The 23,096-nt window shown below is 43.0% G+C and overlaps 1 protein-coding gene across 14 annotated transcripts in view; it reads right to left on the bottom strand.

Annotated features, from left to right (window-relative positions):
- The window catches only part of ARHGEF3 (Rho guanine nucleotide exchange factor 3), a 315,139-nt gene that overhangs the window by 157,112 nt on the left and 134,931 nt on the right, over window positions 1-23,096 (bottom strand). The gene's annotated exons all lie outside the window — the stretch shown is intronic.

The following is a 23,096-nucleotide window of genomic DNA, read 5'->3' as shown; positions in this document are numbered from 1 at the left end:
GAGATGGGACCTTAGAGAGGTGATTAGGTGGTGAGGACAGAACTCTCATGAATGGGATTAGTGCTTTTATAAGAAGATACATGAAAGAGAAGATTGTTTTCTTTGTCATTTATGGACACAGAAAGAAGGTGGCTGTCTGTAAATCAGGAAGACACTCCTTGCCAGACACCATATAGATCAGCACCTTGATCTTGGTCCTCCAAACCTCTTGAACTGTGAAAGATAAATGCACAGCCTAAAAAAGGCATTCTTCCATCACTCTAGATATTTTTAAAGTGCAAATTCTGAATCTAGTCATGAAAAACATCTAATAGGCCCACAGAGAAGGAAACTGTACAACCTAACTGGCTTCTATTCTTCAAAAGAGTCAAAATCAAGAAACACCAAACAGGCCTGGGAAACTGTTCCAGATTAAAGAAGACCAAAGAACAAGTGGCAATAAGTGCAATGCATGATCCTGAACTGGACTCTAGACCAGGAGAAAAAAAAACAACAGTTATGAAATACATTATTGTAACAGTTGGCAAACTTTAAAAATGAATGGTGGAGGAGTTAATATATTTTGCCAATGTTAAACTTTCTTCTTCTGACAATTATACTTGTGTGAAAGTAATTATAATTGCTCTCATAGTTAAGTATTTAGTATATACATATTTATGTATATATAAATGTATAAAATAAGTACTCTTGTAGGTATTTAGTATATACATATTATATGCATATATAAATGTATAAAATAAATTTCAATATATATGTAATATATAAATTTATTTAAATATATAATATATAAATATTACATAATATATAACGTAAATATTTATTTAAATATATGATATATAAATTTATTTAATACATATGTATATACGCACATGCACACATTTATATGAAGAAGGCTGAGCACCAAAGAACTGATGGTTTTGAATTGTGCTGTTGGAGAAGACTCTTGAGAATTCCTTCTATTCCTGCAAGGAGATCAAACCAGTCAATCCTAAAGGAAATAAACTCTGAATATTCACTGGAAGAACTGATGCTGAAGCTCCAATACTTAGGCCATGTGACACAGCCAACTTATTGGAAAAGATCCTGATGCCGGGAAAGATTGAAAGGAAAAGAAAGGGGCAGCAGGGGATAAGGTTGTTAGATTGCATCACTGACTCAATGGACATGAATCTGAGCAAACTGCAAGAGATAGTGAAGGACAGAGGAGCCTGGCATACTGCAGTCAGTATGGGGTCACAAAGAGTCGGACACGACTTAGTGACTGAACAACAACACATCTATCTATTTACTTATGGAGAGGGGCTTCCCAGGTGGTGCTAGTGGTAAAGAACCTGCTTGCCAGCACAGGAGACTCGGGTCCAATCCCTGGATTGGGAAGATCCCCTGGAGGAGGGCATGGCAACCCACTCCAGTATTCTTGCCTGGAGAATCCCATGGACAGAGGAGACTGGTGGGCTACAGTCCATAACCCTCAGAGTTGGACACGACTGAATCACACTAGGACCACAGCCTTGTCTAACTCAATGAAACTAAGCCATGCCCGTGGGGCAACCCAAGATGGGTGGGTCATGGTGGAGAGATTTGACAGAATGTGGTCCACTGGAGAAGGGAATGGCAAACCACTTCAGTATTCTTGCCTTGAGAACCCCATGAACAGTATGAAAAGGCAAAATGATAGGATACTGAAAGAGGAACTCCCCAGGTCAGTAGGTGCCCAATATGCTACTGGAGATCAGTGGAAAAATAACCCCAGAAAGAATGAAGGGATGGAGCCAAAGCAAAAACAATACCCAGCTATGGATGTGACTAGTGGTAGAAACAAAGTCCGATGCTGTAAAGAGCAATATTGCATAGGAACCCGGAATGTCAGTTCCATGAATCAAGGCAAATTGGAAGTGGTCAAACAAGAGATAGGAAGAGTGAATATCGACATTCTAGGAATCAGCAAACTAAAATGGACTGGAATGGGTGAGTTTAACTCAGATGACCATTATATCTACTACTGAGGGCAGGAATCCCTCAGAAGAAATGGAGTAGCCATCATGGTCAACAAAAGAGTCCGAAATGCAGTACTTGGATGCAATCTCAAAAATGACAGAATGATCTCTGTTCATTTCCAAGGCAAACCATTCAATATCACAGTAATCCAAGTCTATGCCCCAACCAGTAACGCTGAAGAAGCTGAAGTTGAATGGTTATATGAAGACCTACAAGACCTTTTAGAACTAACACCCAAAAAGGATGTCCTTTTCATTATAGGGGACTGGAATGCAAAAGTAGGAAGTCAAGAAACACCTGGAGTAACAGGCAAATTTGGCCTAGGAATACGGGAAGCCGGGCAAACTCTAATAGAGTTTTGCCAAGAAAATGCACTGGTCATAACAAACACCCTCTTCCAACAACACAAGAGAAGACTCTACACATGGACATCACCAGATGGTCAACACCGAAATCAGATTGATTATATTCTTTGCAGTCAAAGATGGAGAAGCTCTAAACAGTAAGCAAAAAAAAGACCAGGAGCTGACTGTGGCTCAGATCATGAACTCCTAATTACCAAATTCAGACTTAAATTGAAGAAAGTAGGGAAAACCATTAGACCATTCAGGTATGACCTAAATCAAATCCCTTATGATTATACAGTGGAAGTGAGAAATAGATATAAGGGCCTAGATCTGATAGATAGAGTGCCTGATGAACTATGGAATGAGGTTCGTGACATTGTACAGGAGACAGGGATCAAGACCATCCCCATGGAAAAAAAGCAAAATGGCTGTCTGGGGAGGCCTTACAAATAGCTGTGAAAAGAAGACAAGAGAAAAGCAAAGGAGAAAAGGAAAGATATAAACATCTGAATGCAGAGTTCCAAAGAATAGCAAGAAGAGTTTCTGGTCTTACGTTTAGATCTTTAATCCATTTTGAGTTTATTTTTGTGTATGGTGTTATAAAACTCCTAGAGGAGAACATAGGCAAAACACTCTCTGACATACATCACAGCAGGATCCTCTATGACCCACCTCCCAGAATATTGGAAATAAAAGCAAAAATAAACAAATGGGACCTAATTAACCTTAAAAGCTTCTGCACATCCAAGGAAACTATTAGCAAGGTGAAAAGACAGCCTTCAGAATGGGAGAAGATAATAGCAAATGAAGCAACTGACAAACAACTAATCTCAAAAATATACAAGCAACTCCTACAGCTCAACTCCAGAAAAATAAATGACCCAATCAAAAAATGGGCCAAAGAACTAAATAGACATTTCTCCAAAGAAGACATACAGATGGCTCACAAACACATGAAAAGATGCTCAACATCACTCATTATCAGAGAAATGCAAATCAAAACCACTATGAGGTACCATTTCACACCAGTCAGAATGGCTGCGATCCAAAAGTCTACAAGTAATAAATGCTGGAGAGGGTGTGGAGAAAAGGGAACCCTCTTACACTGTTGGTGGGAATGCAAACTAGTACAGCCACTATGGAGAACAGTGTGGAGATTCCTTAAAAAACTGGAAATAGACCTGCCTTATGATCCAGCAATCCCACTGCTGGGCATACACACTGAGGAAACCAGAAGGGAAAGAGACACGTGTACCCCAATGTTCATCGCAGCACTGTTTATAATAGCCAGGACATGGAAGCAACCTAGAAGTCCATCAGCAGATGAATGGATAAGAAAGCTGTGGTACATATACACAATGGAGTATTATTCATCCATTAAAAAGAATACATTTGAATCAGTTCTAATGAGGTGGATGAAACTGGAACCTATTATACAGAGTGAAGTAAGCCAGAAAGAAACACACCAATACAGTATACTAACGCATATATATGGAATTTAGAAAGATGGTAACAATAACCCTGTGTACGAGACAGCAAAAGAGACACTGATGTATAGAACAGTCTTATGGACTCTGTGAGAGAGGGAGAGGGTGGGAAGATTTGGGAGAATGGCATTGAAGCATGTAAAATATCATGTATGAAACGAGTTGCCAGTCCAGGTTCGATGCACGATACTGGATGCTTGGGGCTGGTGCACTGGGACGACCCAGAGGGATGGAATGGGGAGGGAGGAGGGAGGGGGGTTTGGGATGGGGAACACATGTATACCTGTGGCGGATTCATTTTGATATTTGGCAAAACTAATACAGTTATGTAAAGTTTAAAAATAAAATAAAATTAAAAAAAAAAAGAATAGCAAGAAGAGATAAGAAAGCCTTCTTCAGCAATCAATGCAAAGAAATAGAGGAAAACAACAGAATGGGAAAGACTAGAGATTTCTTCAAGAAAATTAGAGATACCAAAGGAACATTTCATGCAAAGATGGGTTCGATAAAGGACAGAAATGGTATGGACCCAACAGAAGCAGAAGATATCAAGAAGAGGTGGCAAGAATACACAGAAGAACTGTACAAAAAGATCTTCATGACTCAGATAATCACGATGGTGTGATCACTGACCTAGAGCCAGACATCCTAGAATGTGAAGTCAAGTGGGCCTTAGAAAGCATCACTACAAACAAAGCTAGTGGAGGTGATGGAATTCCAGGTGAGCTATTTCAAATCCTGAAAGATGATGCTGTGGAAGTGCTGCACTCAATATGCCACCAAATTTGGAAAACTCAGCAGTGGCCACAGGACTGGAAAAGGTCAGTTTTCATTCCAATCCCAAAGAAAGGCAATGCCAAAGAATGCTCAAACTACCGCACAATTGCACTCATCTCACATGCTAGTAAAGTGATGCTCAAAATTCTCCAAGCCAGGCTTCAGCAATATGTGAACCGTGAACTTCCTGATGTTCAAGCTGGTTTTAGAAAAGGCAGAGGAACCAGAGGTCAAATTTCCAACATCCGCTGGATCATGGAAAAAGCAAGAGAGTTCCCGAAAAACATCTATTTCTGATTTATTGACTATGTGAAAGCCTTTGACTGTGTGGATCACAATAAACTGTGGAAAATTCTGAAAGAGATGGGAATACCAGACCACCTGATCTGCCTCTTGAGAAACCCGTATGCAGGTCAGGAAGCAACAGTTAGAACTGGACATGGAACAACAGACTGGTTCCAAATAGGAAAAGGAGAACGTCAAGGCTGTATATTGTCACCCTGCTTATTTAACTTCTATGCAGAGTACATCATGAGAAACGCTGGGCTGGAAGAAGCACAAGCTGGAATCAAGATTGCCAGGAGAAATATCAATAACCTCAGATATGCAGATGACACCACCCTTATGGCAGAAAGTGAAGAGGAACTAAAAAGCCTCTTGGTGAAAGTGAAAGAGGAGAGTGAAAAAGTTGGCTTAAAGCTCAACATTCAGAAAACGAAGATCATGGCATCCGGTCCCATCACTTCATGGGAAATAGATGGGGAAACAGTGGAAACAGTGTCAGACTTTATTTTTGGGGGCTCCAAAATCACTGCAGATGGTGACTGCAGCCATGAAATTCAAAGACGCTTACTCCTTGGAAGGAAAGTTATGACCAACCTAGATGGCATATTCAAAAGCAGAGACATTACTTTGCCAACAAAGGTTCATCTAGTCAAGGCTATGGTTTTTCCAGTGGTCATGTATGGATGTGAGAGTTGGACTGTGAAGAAAGCTGAGTGCAAAGAATTGATGCTTTTGAACTGTGGTGTTGGAGAAGACTCTTGAGAGTCCCTTGGACTGCAAGGAGATCCAACCAGTCCATTCTGAAGGAGATCAGCCCTGGGATTTCTTAGGAAGGAATGATGCTAAAGCTGAAACTCCAGTACTTTGGCCACCTCATGCGAAGAATTGACTCATTGGAAAAGACTCTGATGCTGGGAGGGATTGGGGGCAGGAGGAGAAGGGGACAACAGAGGATGAGATGGCTGGATGGCATCGCCGACTCGATGGACGTGAGTCTGATGAACTCCGGGAGTTGGTGATGGACAGGGAGGCCTGGCGTGCTGCGATTCATGGGGTCGCAAAGAGTCGGACACGACTGAGGGACTGAACTGAACTGAATCAACTTAGCATGCAAGCATGTATCTCTGGAGAAAGACTGATACAGAGACAAAGAAAGAGAAACAGAGAGAGCAAACTTAAACAATCAGTGAAGTGAGTAAAAGGTATTCAAGAGTATCTTTTTCTAGACTTGCAACTTTTCCATAAGTCTTAAATATTAAGTTGCCAAAAGTAAAATGAAAGAAGTTCACAAATAACCTGCACACTCTCCCCTGTCCTCAAAACAAACACACAAACAAACAAAACTAGCCCATAAACACTCATTCCTTTTGGAGGCATTTAATATTCACCAAGTGCCCAACTCCAGGAGCCCTCAGGCCCTCAGGGCTCAACCCTGCAGTATCTGCTAACCTTTGGTGCCTGCAAGCCCCTGAGCACCTAAAAGGGAGTGAGTCTGCACAGGTACTTCAGCAGACTTTGGTTGGGCATTAGCTGGAACACAATCCCTTAGGCTTGAGAAGAATATAATTTAAGGATTATTTGATCAAAATATTTAGCTGTCTTCCAAACAAAACTTGCAATTCTCATAAGAAGCTGCCTGTTCTTAAAGATGTTTCTCAGTAGGAAACAAACAGCTAAAAGGAAAATAACTGTGTGACAGATAATTCCCCTCCTCTCAAAATGATGTACTTGAATATGCCAACAATGTTTCTCAATGGAGCTCTGCAGAATGTGGCCTCTGGAAGGACTGGACCCCTTTCCTGGTCTGACTATAGTCATTAGCACAAAGCAGACCACCAGTTTTCAGACCAGTCTTGACTCCTGAGAAAACACTCCTGGCAATAGTCTGCAGAGAACCTGTCAGAACAGTAATGTGAAAGCCAGTTACCATTCCTGATGCGGTGTCTGGAAAGATGTCAACTGTGATTAAGAGGGTTTCTGAAAGGGGAGGAGGGCCCCACCACAAGACCAAATTATAGGCGAGAGGTAAAGGGCCCCAAACGCCAGGGACAGGCAGGTATTCAGGGAAGCCCTCCTTCAGCAGCATGATCATGTCCTGTCAAGTCTTGAGTAAAAAAAAAGCAGGAGTAGTGCTCAGCCACAGCGGGGGCTGCAGGGAGGGGGAAGGACTTTGTGATACATTTTCTAATCCTGATTTTTTGCTTCAAAGCCCATCCCAGTCATTTTTATCCTCAAGCCTGAAACTGAGGTCTGGATTTTGCAGAATCAAAGCACATTTATCCAACATTTAATCCATTTCCCAGGAAATCCATGTTTTACTAACAGTAGAATTCTTTCATGTCTAGAACTTTGCTGGACATTACTAAGGCCTAGTCCAACACACAGAAAGCTCAATAAATGTGTGTTGACTGACATACATGAACAAATAAACCCACTAGCTCCCAAACAGTGCATATAAAGCTGTAGAATTTCTTTTCATGAAGACTAAAACACCAAGATGTGTCATCCATAGAGTTCCATTTTTGATTCTGTGACCCACAATATTCCTCTTTTTTATTTTTTGGCAATGGAAATCCAGGAATGAGACTCAGATGAATGACTTTCACTCTAAAGTTTCATTCATTCAATAACTATTTTATGGAGTGCCTATTAGATGCCAGGCACTGTGCAAGCTGCTGGAGACAAATTGGTTAACAAAATAGATACAGCCCTTGCCCTCAGAGGGAATAGAGATTATAAAATAATAAGCAAATAAGCTAGTTTTAAGGTGTACTAAGAGTAATAATCAGTCAATTCTAAAGGAAATCAACCCTGAATATTCACTGGAAGGACTGATGCTGAAGCTCCAATACTTTGGCCCTGTGATGCTTAGAGCTAACTCATTGGAAAAGACCCTGATGTTGGGAAAGACTGAAGGCAAAAGGAGAAGGGAGTGGCAGAGGATGAGATGGTTGGCTGGCATCACTGACTCAATTGGACATGAGTCTGACCAAACTCTGGGAGATAGTGAAGCCTGGCATGCTGCAGTCCATGGGTTGGATACGACTTAGCGACTGAACAACAACAACAAGAATTATAAAGAAAGTAAACCTGGGCGATAGGAAAGCCTATCAAAGCGGGTGAGGGGTGAAGCTATTGGAGACAGAGGTCAGGGAGGTTTCTCACAGGAGGAACAGCTGAGATGACATTTCAGTGATGGGATGAAGCCAACCAAGCACAGATGGGGATAGATGAGGAGTGAGAGCTCCTAAAGGGCCCTCGTCATTAAACGTTCAAGTTCTCCCTTTCCACAAGTCTCCCACACAGTACCTGATGACTGTTCTGATTGACCAGTGGCCACAAACATGATTGCTGACATCATTTCCCATTTATAAGGATGAGAACTGTACTGGAGTAATTTTCTTTCTCAGTTTATTTGAAGAGAAAGTGAAAGTGAAGTTGCTCAGTCACGTCCAACTCTGCGACCCCAGGACTGTAGCCTGCCAGGCTCCTCCAACCATGGGATTTTCCAGGCAAGGATACTGGAGTGCTTTGCCATTTCCTTCTCCAGGGGATCTTCCCAACCCAGGGATTGAACCCTGGTCTTCTGCACTGCAGGGAGACTCTTTACCGTCTAAGCCAGCAGGGAAGCCCTGGAAGCCAGGAAGGGAAACTCAGGGTGAATAACTTTACTCATCTTTCTGTTACTGTTAGTCATGAAAACAGCCCTGAGTTTCTCAAGACCTGTTAGTGTCCAGAAGATCCCGTGCAAAGTCAGGACTCTTCCAATTCTCATCTCCACCCTCATTCCCTTTGCTCTGAGCTCCAACCTCCCTCCCATAATCCCAATTCCTCTCTATGTTTCCTCTGCCTTTGAACCTTCTTTCCTCCCCTTTTCTCCCAGCCAATTCTTCCTTACTCTTCAGATGTCAGCCTCATGACGGAGGTATTCTAAGATAGCGCCAAACCAAAAAAAATCTCTCAGTTACGGCCTCTCAGCCTCATTGCGCCTCTTCTTTGTTGTACTCACCTTATTAAAATGTTACCTTTTACTTGTGTAATAACTGGGTTAATGTCTGTCTCCTCCGTCAAGCTAAGGTCAATGAATGCAGGAGCCAGTTCAAGTTCACTTCTAGCACCTTCCATCATGCGGACACATAGAGAATAATGCTTTGCGGTCACCATCTTGAAACTCTTAGTAACTTTTTAAACAGGGACCCTGGATTTTCATTTCTCACTGGACCCTGCAAATTATGCAGCCAGATCTGGAAAGGAAAAAATGTATAGGGACTCTTCTGGGATGAGTACCCATTCTGAGGCCACCATCCTTGAAAACTCAAAGCAAGTTTGACTACCAAGCATTGACTCATTCAAATATTAAACAAATATTTATTGGGCAACTCTATGTGCCCACATAGTGAAGCCCTGTTGAGCACAGAGCCCTGGCCATGAGGCTGGCCCTCTTTCTGCTTTCCTGTTGGATTTCTTGATCTCATGTCATTTACAGATGCTTCTGACTTCTTGCGAGGTATATCTTACCCTGGACTTCACCACTCTCTCAACAATCTAGGTTTCACATGACAGGACCTCGCTGGCATGGGCCCAACCCCCTAAAGAAAAGAAATCCTTTCCCCATTAGAACTTCAGTCCTGCCTTCAATCTGCCTATAAGACTCAGGCCGAAACAGAACCTTCATCTTGCGGAAGTACTTTTCTAATCTCCCTAAGGAAACGGCAACCCACTCCAGTATTCTTGCCTGGGAACAGAGGGGCCTGGCAGGTCACAGTCTGTGGGGTCACAGAGTCTTGGACACACGTGAGTAACTAAATAACAACAAAGCACTTTTTAAAATCTCCCTAATTTTAAAGTCCTGGTTCTCCTCAGGATATTGTAACAGGCTTGCTAGAAAGTGGCTCTCTGAGTGTAGCAACACTTGCCTGCTGCATTTTAGCCTGGGCTCATCACTGATGCATAAACCAACACTTTCAGTAACCACAGACCGACACTCACAGCTCCGCTCACTGGAGGCCTCAGACTGGCAAATAAGTGACAAATGTCACCCAGTAAATTAAATTTATAGGCAAATTTGGGAACACTAAGTTTGTTAGCAGCTGTAATACTATCCTGAAAGAGGAACGGCAAAAATGGAAAATGATGTTACTCATCAGAACAGAGTATCACTAAAATGTTAGGGAAAATGGAAGAGTTGAACACCAAGAATTTCAACACATTTTTGAACTTTAAAGAAAAAAAAAAAAAGCGATACGTTTCTTTACACCATTTGGACATGTACCTTGGGCTACTGTTTCCCAAAGGATGGGTCTGGTGTCATGGTGGTTTGTAAGATTATTTTAGGTGGTATGCTTACCAGCTGTTGTGATTTGGGCTCCCCCCACAGCAGATCCTGGGTGACGATTTAGGTATAAGCTGTTTACATGCAGGGGTGGTAATCCCCACGAAGAACTGGTGAGGAGTAAGACAGTGAGGTGGTAAAAGGAGGGAGGCCCCAAAAAGATGTAAAGCCACCAGGTTTCAGCTGTGGGCAGCTGGAGCTGGAGAACAACCCACTGGGCCCCCTCCCACCCCCGTGAGGGACCGTATAAGACACAGCTCATAATTTTCCACTAGCAGGTGGGGAGGTAAAAGCATTCAATCCATCCCCTCACTGATGGGGAGGGGCCCCTCGGGACGTAACCCCCTTGGCTGGAAACCCCTACAAGCTGAAGGACACAGGAAGTCTTATGTGGGTCCAGGGGACTCTGGAGGTGATACCTGCAGTTTAGGTGGTACGAGTGGAACACTGGGACAGTGCTCTGACAGGCTTTACTTGGCAGATCACACAATAGGAAAGTTACCATTTTCAAGTCACTGTCCATTCTCGGTCTATCAGATAGATTGCTGTGGTGGTGGTTTAGTCGCTGAGTTGTGCCTGACTCTTACAACCCCGTGGACTCTAGCCTGTCAGGCTCCTCAGTCCATGGGATTATCCAGGCGAAAATATCAGAGTGGGCTGCCATCTCCTTCTCTAGGGGATCTTCCCGACCCAGGGATGAAACCTGGGTCTCCTGCTTGGCAGGTGGATTCTTTACTGCTGAGCCACCAGGGGAGCATCTGACTGGGGCTGCTGCTGCTGCTGCTGCTGCTGCTAAGTTGCTTCAGTCGTGTCTGACTCTGTGCGACCCCAGAGACGGCAGCCCACCAGGCTCCCCTGTCCCTGGCATTCTCCAGGCAAGAACACTGGAGTGGGTTGCCATTTCCTTCTCCAATGCATCAAAGTGAAAAGTGAAAGTGAAGTCGCTCAGTCGTGTCTGACTCTTGGCAACCCCATGGACTGCAGCCCACCAGGCTCCTCCATCCATGGGATTTTCCAGGCAAGAGTACTGGAGTGGGGTGCCATCGCCTTCTCCGGACTGGGGCTACCTCACCTTTAACACATACTCAATGCTTACCAACCTCAATCTTTACTCTCTCTCCAGGAGACAGACTCAGGCAACAGCAGCTAGCCAGAATTTAGTTACATTGTTTTGTGGGTATCTAGTATTCCAAGTTGAGCCAGCGTACTGGTTTTCTGTTTATTATAAACTTTCCATTAAAGACAACTCTAAGGGAAAAACGGTTGTTTTGCAGAAAGCTATTAAGTATTTTACAATGTTAAAGGCTATGGCAGAAGATGATTCATAATTGAGTGAGGTTTAGGAAACACTTTCTTTGTGGAAACTCCCTCTCCTAATGGTCACACAAAGTAACTGGCGCACGACCTTGCTGCTCCTGACAAGCACAGAAAAAGTGACACTCTGTTGCCCTCTTCCCTGGAATGAGTGAGAAGCGACTTCTAACCCATCCATCCTCTCAACGCCCGCCCATCCCTTCTGGAGATCTGTCTGCCCTCTGTCTGCCCAGTCATGGATTAAAAATGAAATTCATATCTAACACGTCTAACTTTAGCCACAGGAAACGGGAGCATGTGGAGGACCCAAAGGGTGAGCCAAGCTTTGTTGAAGGATGGGCACATTATCTTTTCTGAACCTTCTTCCTGCCCCTTTTTGGGAGGGGAGGGGTGGAGGCTCAGCTTTGGGGAGTGAGTGGGAAGTGGGGCCTGTTGAATCTGTTTCCTGGCTGGCTTTGTGGGCGGCGTCTCCCCTCTCTGTTGTCACAATGCTGGCTCTCAAATCTCTGCTGTGTATCGTTGGGACCAAGCGATGCCCACTTTAGGATTTACTATAAAAAATATTTTGGTGACGAAAATAACCCAAATGAGGAATTTAAAAACCTTCTCTGTTGAAAATGTCTAGATACCTTGGCCACAGATATAAAATGGTTCTGTGAAGGAAAAAAATAAAAAAGCAAGTTTAAGCCTAAATAGTTCTAAAACTCACATCTGTGTACATCCTCTAGCTTTACTACAATGTGAACAATTTACAGAAGTCTGTTCTATAAAAGGTTATGAGAAGTTGCCAGATCACAAGTGTTTTTGTGTGTGTGTATTAGTCACTCAGTCGTGTCTGACTCTTTGTGACCCCATAGACTATAGCCGGCTAGGCTCCTCTGTCCATGGAATTCTCCAGGCTAGAATACTGGAGTGGGTTGCCATTTCCTTCTCCAGGGGATCTTCCTGACCCAGGGATTGAACCTGGGTCTCTTGCATTGCAGGTCTCCGGCACTGCAGCAGACTCTTTACTGACTGAGCCACCAGGGAAGACTTTCAAGTGTTATTACCTTTCTCTTATCTGATGTGTAAGTAGTAAGATGGAGCAACTAGAGAACAATTACCTAGTTACCTAGTTATTATCTACTTTTTAACGTCCTCAAACTAGCTATATGACCTTAGGCATCTCACCTTCTCGCTCTGGATCTCAGGTTTATTGTCTGTAAGGCAAGACCACTCACTGGTCCAGGTGTCCTCCAAAGTCTCCTCCTAACAGTGTGTGTGTGGATGACAACACGTAGCCCAGGAGACTGCTGGGTGAAGGTGGGAAGATGGGCAATGAGAATAGCAGAGATTGGGGAACACTTTCTAGAAACAAATATGATATTCTACATTGGCCTTAAAATCACAGATGACAATAATTCTAGCTGTATTATTTCTGAAACACAATGTCTGTGTCCGGATTCCAGCATAACCCAGTGCTCTACACAAAGAAGGTGATCCACCAATGTGTATTAAATTAGTTGACAAAGGCACCTTCCCTGGATATCTTTTAAAGACTCAAGGCTAATGCTTGATTATTTACAACAACTAAGATATAGAAATGACTTAAGTACTAATCAATGGATGAGTGGATCAAGAAGATGTGTGTGTGTGTGTGTGTGTGTGTGTGTGTGTATACATACATATATATGGAACACATACATAACATACATCCACACACATAGGGGAATACTACTCAGCCATGAAAAGATGAAATCCTGCCATGTGTGACAATATAGATGGATTTTGAGGGTATTGCTGCTGCTGCTGCTGTTAAGTCGCTTCAGTCATGTCCAACTCTGTGCGACCCCAGAGATGGCAACCCACCAGGCTCCCCTGTCCCTGGGATTCTCCAGGCAAGAACACTGGAGTGGGTTGCCATTCCCTTCTCCAATGCATGAAAGTGAAAAGTGAAAGGGAAGTCGCTCAGTTGTGTCGGACTCTTAGCAACTCCATGGACTGCAGCCCACCAGGCTTCTCAGTCCATGGGATTTTCCTGGCAAGAGTACTGGAGTGGGTTGCCATTGCCTTCTCCACTTAAGGGTATTAGGCTAGTGAAATTAAGTCAGACACAGAAAAACAAATACCACGTGATTTCACTCATATGAAGACTACAAGAAACAAACAACAAAATAAATGACCCAACCAACCAAAACGAAGCACATAGATACAGAAAACACAGTTGTGGTTACTAGAGGGGAAGGGGCAGGGAAAGGCAAAATGGATCAAAGGGGTCAACTATACGGTGATGGATGAAAATCAAATTTTTGGTGGCGAGCATATAGAAGTAGAAGTACAATGTTATGCACATAAAACATACAGTGCTGTAAACCAATTTTTAACCTCAACTTTTTTTAAAAAGGCTAATGACAGAAGGACTAATGATCAATGAAAAAGAGTGGAAAATCACAGGGTTAGGAGAAGAAAGAAAGAAAGGGCAAAAAGAGTGGGCAAGGGAGAAAGGAAGGGAAAAGAAAAGATACACATACTGACAGACATACATACAGTCAACTCACATACTGACAGACATACATACAGTCAACTCTTGTTATTTGAGTTCGTCAAGATCCAGTAAATCTCCATGAACAAGGCATTAGTGAACAGCCTAACTTTTAAGAACATAGTCTAGCATAATTCTTGCAGGTGGTGGGCATGTAGAGGCCTACACAGGCCTTCCCAGGTGGTACCAGTAGTCAAGAATCTGCCTGCCAATGTGGGAGACTCAAGAGATGTGCGTTTGATCCCTGGGTTGGGAAGATCTCCTGGGGGAGGAAATGGCAACTCGTTCCAGTATTCTTGCCTGGGAAATCCCAAGGACAGAGGAGTCTGGCGGGCTACAGTCCATGGGGTTGCAAAGAGTCAGACACGACTGAGTACGCACACACACAGGGAGGCTCAGGATGTTTATAACAGCAAAGGACTGGACACAACAGAAATATCTTTTAGTGCATAAATGGAGTATACGACATGCACCAACATTTCCGTCAGTCAAAACCCATCCATCATTCGGACTATTTCTTTCACACATCCCTGCCCAGACCACTGCATCATGCTCGCATATGCAAAACACATCAACTCCAGCACTGGTGGATCCTGCCTCCTACCAGGCACTGCATTTGTTTCCCGAAAATTTATTTTGATCCAACCAGAATTATAAGCACACAGGACCTCCTTGTTTCTAGACTAGTGGTTCTAAAAATTTTTGGTCTCAGGACCCCTTTACATTTTTTTAAAAAGTATCAAGGGCCCCAAAGAGTATTTTCTTATGTTGGTTTTATTAATATTTGCAGTATTAGAAAATAAAATTGAGAATTAAAATTTTTCTTATTTTAAAAATGAGTGTATTATTACTTCTTAATCTAATTATCACATTTGACAATTAACTATTTGTTAAAAAAAATAGTGAGAAGAGCAGGACTGTTTCATACTCTTATAACTCTTTTTAATGTCTGGCTGCAGAGGAGACAGCTGGATTCACATATTTGCTTCCATAATCAGTCTGCTGTGGTGTGCTCTTTTTGTTGACACATATGAACGAAATCTGTTCTGAAGTTATGTAGTTGGTACTTTCTAGGCCTCGGGAGCTCTGTGGATCACTCTTTAGAACCACTGTTTTAAATCACTCTCCATTCTGCCAAAAGTTGTCTTTCACACAAACACAGTCATGTTATTTCCCACTTTCCTCAAATCATGAATGGCTGCCTATGGCTCACAGGGTTGAGTCCACACTGCACAAAACCCCTTCCCATCTGGACAGACAGTTGTCTGTCCAAACTCCATTACTGCTCTGTCTTATATACTAGCACTCGGGGTATACATACATGCCTGACCTGTTCCGCTTGTTGATGTCTCTGAGTCTCAACTTTCCTCTTGCTAAGACTCCTATGAATCATTTGCAACCCCATCCAAAGGTCACCTCCTCTCAGAAGCCTTCTCTGATTCACCCTTCCTTTGGACTTTACTTTTTTGTGTTTTAAATACTTGTTTGAATAAGTAACTGAAATACATTGGATTAAATTCTAAAAAGGTATACCATACAATGATAAGTAGACTTCTTTCTCACATCTATCCCTTCCTCTCCCAGGAGGAAACCACTGTGATTGGTTCCTTCTACATTCCAGAGTTGCTCTAGACATAAATAAGCATATCATTTCTTTTACCCAAATGGTATTATACTATATGCACTCAGTTCAGTTCAGTTGCTTAGTCGTTTCCAACTGTTTGCGACCCCATGAACCGCAGCACACCAGGCCTCCCTGTCCATCACCAACTCCCGGAGTTCACCCAAACCCATGTCCATTGAGTCGGTGATGCCATCCAACCATCTCATCCTCTGTCATCCCATTCTCCTCCTGCCCTCAATCTTTCCCAGCATCAGGGTCTTTTCAAATGAGTCAGCTCTTCACATCATGTGGCCAAAGTATTGGAGTTTCAGCTTCACCATCAGTCCTTCCAATGGAATATTCAGGACTGATTTCCTATATGCACTGCTCTATACTAAACACTATAGCTTAGACAGCCTTCCACACTATCAAATAAAAATCGGCCCCATTTCCTTAATAGTTGCAAATTATATTTTAAAAACAAAGCTTGTTTGTCCACCCACCCCCCCATTAATTGGATATGCGGTTTCCAATCTTTTGCTGAAGCAAATATCCTTCTACATAGATCAGTTTACACATGTGAGAGACTCTGCAGCACTAATATCCAGGAATGAAACTGCTGGGTCCAAGGGAATGTATATTTGTAAGTTTGATAAACACTGTCAAATTGTCCTTTGTAAAGGCTGTACTAATTTATACTCCCACTACCATGCATGAGACGTTCGATTATCTTTGCCAAGCAGCGTTATCAAACTTTTTAATCTCTGTTAATATGGTAGAGGAAAAATGATACCTTGGTTAAGTTTAAATGGATATTTCTATAAGAAGATCAAATCTCTAGAGTTACACTATCCAAAATGATAGCCACTTGATACATGTGGCTATTTAAATTTTAATTTTAATTAAGGAAAATTAATGGGTCAGATGATAAGAATCTGTCTGCAACGCAGGAGACCCGGGTTTGATCACTGGGTTAGGAAGATCCCATGGAGAAAGGAATGGCTATCTACCCCAGTATTCTTGCCTGAATTCCATGGACAAAGAAGCCTGCCAGGTTATACAGGCCATGGGTTGCAAAGAGGCAGACCTGACTGAGTGACTAACACACACCCCCAAATAACATTTAAAACTCAGCTCCTTAGCTGTGCCAGCCACATATCACGTGCTCAATAGCCATCCGTGGCTATTGGTTTCTGTGTGAGACAGAGGAGACACAAAACATGAGCATCATGATGTAAAGTTCTATTGGACAGTGCTGCCCTAGACCCACGCTATCCAATGGTCACTAGGAACCCACATGTGGGTACTGAGCACTCAACACGTGGCTCGTGTGAAGTGAGATATGCTCTGAGTGGATAATACACGCTGGAATTCCAAGACTCAGAATTGTAAAAACAGAATGTAAAACGTCTCCTTAATAATTTTTATGTGGATTGCATGTTGAAATGCTAATATTTGGATATACTGAGTTAAACAAATCATTAAAATTAATTTCATCTGTTTCTTTTTATTTCTGTCACGTGGCTAACTAGGAGATTTAAATTTACATGTGTCTCACACTCTATTTCTAGTGAACAATGCTGCTCCAATGGGCACAGTGCTTTCTTAAGATGTGGGTTTTAGCATTTTTCCTTTTACACAGAAATAAGTACAGTTACTATTACTTATAAAGAAAAAGAGACTCACTGGAATCCCTTTTCTCCTCCTCGCCCTTCCCTGCTTCATGCAGATAGGGTGGGCAGCAAAATGAGAAAGGGCAGCAATGATTTTGATGACAAACAAACTGAAACAAACCAGTAGACTTCCCACCTGGGTGGCTGCAGGCAGGAACCAGTGGCATCGCTGACCCCAGCAGAGCCTGATTTCCTGGTGCCTGTTAAAACAATGCGCCAGAGAACAAAGTGCCTTCGAAACTAAGAATAGAAGAGTGGCTCCAAATAAGATTTCCAGGACTCTGCAGGAACAAGTTCCTCCCCTGCACCGCCCTAACCCACCTTCCACCCTTGGCTTGACAAATGGCCTGTCCCAGCCCCGCCCTCCCTGCATTCTCAAGTCTGTACACACAGATGGAGGGACGGAATAGAAAGAGGAAACCCAGAGAAAGAGGTGGGTGACAAGGGCTGCCCTAAAGGGCTGCCACCACAATGATTCTATGGTTGAGACATGGCGTATATGTTTCTGTCACCTGTGTCTTTAGCTAGGAAGGTGAAGAAAACTCATTTTTGCAACATAAACCACAAACTTGATAGACCAGAACATTTTCTAACCATGTACTGAAGGAATAAGACCTAATTATATCTGAGTATAAGTCATCTGCTTTCTATCTGAACATAGGTTATCTGCTTAGGGGAAAACATTAATTTATTATTATTATCATCATCATCATTATTAGCTTCTGTGCCTTTAAGCAAACGAAATAACCTCTCTGGGTCTGAGTTTTATTATCTATAAAATATATGAACTTTCCTATCTCATCCAATCAGAAAGTTCTGCGACTCTAGGCATATACAAAAGAACTATCACCCACACCTTCAGTCTCGTTTTCTTGCAGCATTAAGATACTTACTGGGCAACTAACATGATTTAGACCCTGAGCCTGACACTGGCATTCAAATATGGAAAAATGCTTCTTCCACTGGATGTTCTTAATAGGTGCAAGGAAAGAGAAGAGGACAGAAGTGAAATGCATCATTAGACCAGAGTTCACCTGGGCCAGCAGTCTGCACAGACATTTTCACAACTTTGTGCAGTTTTCCAAAGAGAACATTTCAAGATGCATGTGACTTCAGGAAGGCAGAGGGCTAGCGATGTAAAGGAACTATGAGAGGCCGAGTACCATGCTAAATTCTTAGTCCATGGTGGGTGCCTGAAGAGTTAGCACCCAAGACAGTGCACAGGTGGCCATGGGGATAAACACACAAGCCGTTTGGACCAGAGCTTCTTTGCAAAGTCCACCTCTTTGCCCGCATGTCAGGGATAATCTGTTTGCACACAGCTTCTCTCCACTGCTGTGCCTTCACCAACCCTCTCCTTCCTCACGCCAGACTATAAGCATTCAACAGGCCAAGACAGTATCTCACCTGTTTGACCTGGGATGACTGTTGCTGCCCAAAGTGGGGGGACTTATGGTGGGTTAGTTGGGAGAGAATGAAATAACCCATGTGAAACATCATTACTGGTCAGCATCCCTAAAGTACTAGCAGATATTCATTCATCGCATATGTATTTAGGACCTAATACAAGCCAGGCCTTAGGCTGGTGGTTCTCATCTTCATCACTTATTGGTACCATATTTATCTCCCCAACACAGCACAGTACTCCACGTAAGTGAAAAGTGTTAGCTGCTCAGTCGTGTCTGATTCTTTGCAACCCCATGGACTGTAGCCCACCAGGCTCCTCTGTCCACAGGATCTCTAGGCAAGAATACTGGAATGGGTTGCCATTTCCTTCTCCCATAGTAGGCCCCCAATAAATGCTATTTGAGTGAGCAAATAGAGATGGTCTCTGTGGTATACTAATTTATTCTTCAGCAAACTCCTATCCCCTCTCCTGACCTCCATGGCTTGGTTCTGTCACTTGCTCTGGCCAATGGAACAGGGTAGACAGGACAATGTACTACTTCCGAGGGTAGACCTTAAGAAACATTGTGTATTTCTGCTTGCTCCTCTGGGATCTTCTGGTTTACACAGGAGAACATATATGTGGGTTAACTCACAGACCTGCATGAGGCAGACCCACAGAAAACCTGCACACTTGTGAGCATGCGAATAAATTCTTGATATTGCTTGCCACTGAGATTGGGGTAGTTGTTATTCAGCAAAAGCTGACTGAGACATCCTCCTATACCCATATCCAGAAATTTCAGGCAGAGAGTGGCTGGCCCTGGTTTCTCTTACAGTGGGATTTCAGCAACTAGTTCATTTTGTGGCTCTCTCTAGCACACTTTCTCTAAGCTGTTAATGTCCCATTTGGAGAAGATGGCAGGGGACACAGAGACCCATATTTTGGCCATCTTGGCACCTGGCACAGAGTCAAGCACAAAGCTGGTTCTCGGGCAGCATCTGATGTATGACAGGATGGGCTGGCTGTTCGCTCTGGTGGGAGGAGCACTGTCAAAAATCACAGCAGGCAACAACTTGGGCCCAGACGCTCAAAGCCACTGGCTCCGCAGTCCCCAGTGTGGGAAGTGGAGCTGGTGGTGACACAGGATCATTTCAGACCATGTGCAGCAGACCAAGGGGTAGTTATTGTAATGTGTTTCAGGAAACACATCATGGTATTTAGAGACTTTAGCACTCCTACTGCTCAGGATGAACCCAAGCTCAAAACCAAACCAAAGAACAACTACATAATTTAAAGAAAAACAGTAAGTGAAAAATAACAGTGAAAGTGGTATGGGGATATGGGACATGTAACTGCAGTTTAGGAAAATGCTGGTCCTATTCAAGTCTCATTTTCCTACAAATCACAATCATAGCTAGCATTTTTGAGCACCTATATGATGCCCTGTTTCAAGAGTTTCACAGACACTATTTTATAAACTGTTTGTAGTATCAGAAGCAGATACTATCATCTCCATTTCCCAGGTGAGGTAACTAAAGCCCAGAGAGATAAAGAACTTGCCCGAGGTTAAGTGGCAGTGAGGATGTGAACTCAGAGTGTTACCTTCCAGGATCCAATTATGTCACTGGAGAACCTGGCAGCCAGGGACGTTCAGCAGTGGCCAAGGTTAACTGCAAAATCTCGAACTTGAACCCCAAACTCCTGACTCCCAGACCAGTGCTCTCACGCCAGCTCCATGAGAACTGGCAGGTAGTGAGAAGACTGGGGGTTTATGGCAGGGGTGGGTGGGGTCTGTGCAAAACAAGGGAGAGAGGTACAGTAAATGCTACAAGGAAGACTTGGGAGGGAAGAGATAGGAACATAAATAAGGCTGACAGAGGCAGACACTCAAGGGATGCAGAACACTTAGAATACAGACAAAATTATTCAGAAAGAGAGGGCTGGCAGAGCAAGGGCTGGCACACGCGGGCTGCTTTCTGAGCTCCTCCCAAGAGACCCACCCACCGTGGCTTCCCCAAGTAACATCCACGTAGTCTATATTTAGACACTAAAGTCACCCATTGTTTCTCTCCCAATGGACATGCAGGGTCACCACCCTGACCTTGCCCTCTCCAAGTCATACTGCTGAGTGTTCCATCAAGACAGGCCTTTTTTAGGATCTGGCTTGAGTCAATTTCCCCTTCCATGGCACCCACTTGGTGTTCTGGGAAAGGTGTAAAAGCATGGCTGGAATTGGGGCTCTAAAATGAAGTACTGACTTCTCTGTGTAACACGCTGCTTCCTTCCCTCCACAAGATCCAGTCAGGACCATGTTTCACATGAGATATAAGATGTTTTACAGCCCTACGGTTGCTGAGCTCTTAGACACTATGGATTCATTTCTCTGGGAGCCACTGACACCTATGGTCAGCAAGACCTGGGACATGGGTCACGTTTGCTGAGTGTGGGCTCTGTTCTCGGCATTGTCATGAGTCACTCCACTTACTCCTCAAGACAATCCTATAAGGTGGGCACTATTGATTACCCCCACTTTACAAGGAGAAAACACATTGATAGGTTTGGTAATGTGCTTGGGATTACACGGCTAGCAAGAGGCAAATCTGGGACTGAAACCTACAACTACGTGGTTCTAAAACCCTGCCCTTAACTGTTACACACTACCATTCCTGCACCGACACACAGCTCCCTTGGCCAAACCTCAGAAGATGGATTTATGAGACCTTTCAAGGGTTTCTCCCTTCCCTTTCTCTCTATTCACATCCAGCTCCCAACTGCCTCTCCCACACCCAGATTCAACTCTTCCAGATCCCTGCTCTAGAGACTCTCAGAGCCAAGAAATACAAATTCATTCATTAATATTTTCAAGAGCAGAATAAACGTCAGTAGCCAGGCAGCCAATTACATTTTGAGTTCCTGTACATATACCTGGGAAAATGTGTATGTAAAACCATCTGTTAAACCACTTGACTTCAAAACAGGAAAGGCAGGAGAACTATTTTTCACTTTTTGTTTAAAAGTCATACCTTAGATTCATATCAGAGTTGAAACGAGTTTAGAGACATCTCTGTTTGACAGGTGTGAAACTGAGTCCAGAGAAGGCAGTGACTTGTTGCAGATGCCTCTTATGTACGTGCTAATTGGACCAAGGCAAATATCCACCAAAATGAGCTTATTTGCAAATGGATTGGAGAGCAAAGTGTTACAGAAGATGCCACACTTAATAGGAGATATATGAAGGCCCCTGTCGTTAAAATCATCAAGGGCACCCATGGCCAGGAATGTCATTTCTGGATCCATTCTGCCTGAGCCTGAAGCCTGACCCACTGCTAACCATCAAGAAGATCCAGAGTATTTATCCTCGCCATATCCAAGTTTCACCATCTGCAAAGCAGGGATGATGATAACAGCCAACCCCTAGAGTGATGTAAGAATTTTATGAGCTGATACAAATAATGTGAACACAGTCTAATACACATTAGCTATTACTGTAATATTTTTATTAACATTATATTAACAATCCCTGAAGTGTAGTAAATCTTACAAAATAATTTCCATATCTAATAACTGCTATCCATATCTGTATTACTAATTTCCATATCTCAAAGGCTTAAAGGGTGAGTGAATAGCGAGGTGAGTGAGATGGGAAAGGAAAAAGATAGCAAAACTACACGTATCACATGAAAAGATTAAAAATGTATGTCTATAATGGCCATGTATAAGACTTGGAATTAGTATTACAAACATCAGTCTTAGAAACACAATTCTGGTCAAAGAAACAGAAAAAGCAATGAAGATTTTCTTTGAAACATAGTTTTGGCTTATCCAAAGCTTTAACACTTAGCCACAAACAAACAAAAGGAGTAGAGAGAGTAAGCTTCAGGGCTCCTAATCACTCTTCTGCCCATGGAAACATAACATTTCCAGCCACTTCTTCTGAAATTACTCAAACAGGCACCACTACTACTAATGAGAATACCAGTGAGTCTGAGTCTCCCCTGGTATTATCTGGCCTCATCTTCCCAACGATGAACACATTCAAAACACCAGAATTTTAAGGAAACTTACAAAAAAATTGCTCCACACAGAATGAACTTCCCAAACTGAGTTTAGGCATCTTCCAATCCAAAGAAGAAAAGGTCATGAAAATGCACTTTGCTATTAAACACATACACACATACATTCACTTACTTTTTTCTTCCCATTTAATGAAAACCCGTGTCTTGTAAAAATTAAAATACTAGCATGGTGGAGCAAAGAACGAAAGCCCCGCTCCCCTTGCTCTCTTCCAATCACAGATGCTAAAGGAAGCGCTGACAGTGAGGCACTCCACATAACTCACCGTCCCCACCAAGCACAAACATCTGTGGTC

The sequence above is a fragment of the Bubalus kerabau genome, chromosome 20, assembly GCF_029407905.1.
Source record: "Bubalus kerabau isolate K-KA32 ecotype Philippines breed swamp buffalo chromosome 20, PCC_UOA_SB_1v2, whole genome shotgun sequence".
In the NCBI taxonomy this organism is placed as follows: domain Eukaryota; kingdom Metazoa; phylum Chordata; class Mammalia; order Artiodactyla; family Bovidae; genus Bubalus; species Bubalus kerabau.
The sequence above is the reverse complement of the archived record's forward strand: the minus strand, read 5'-3'. Positions and strand labels throughout refer to the sequence as shown.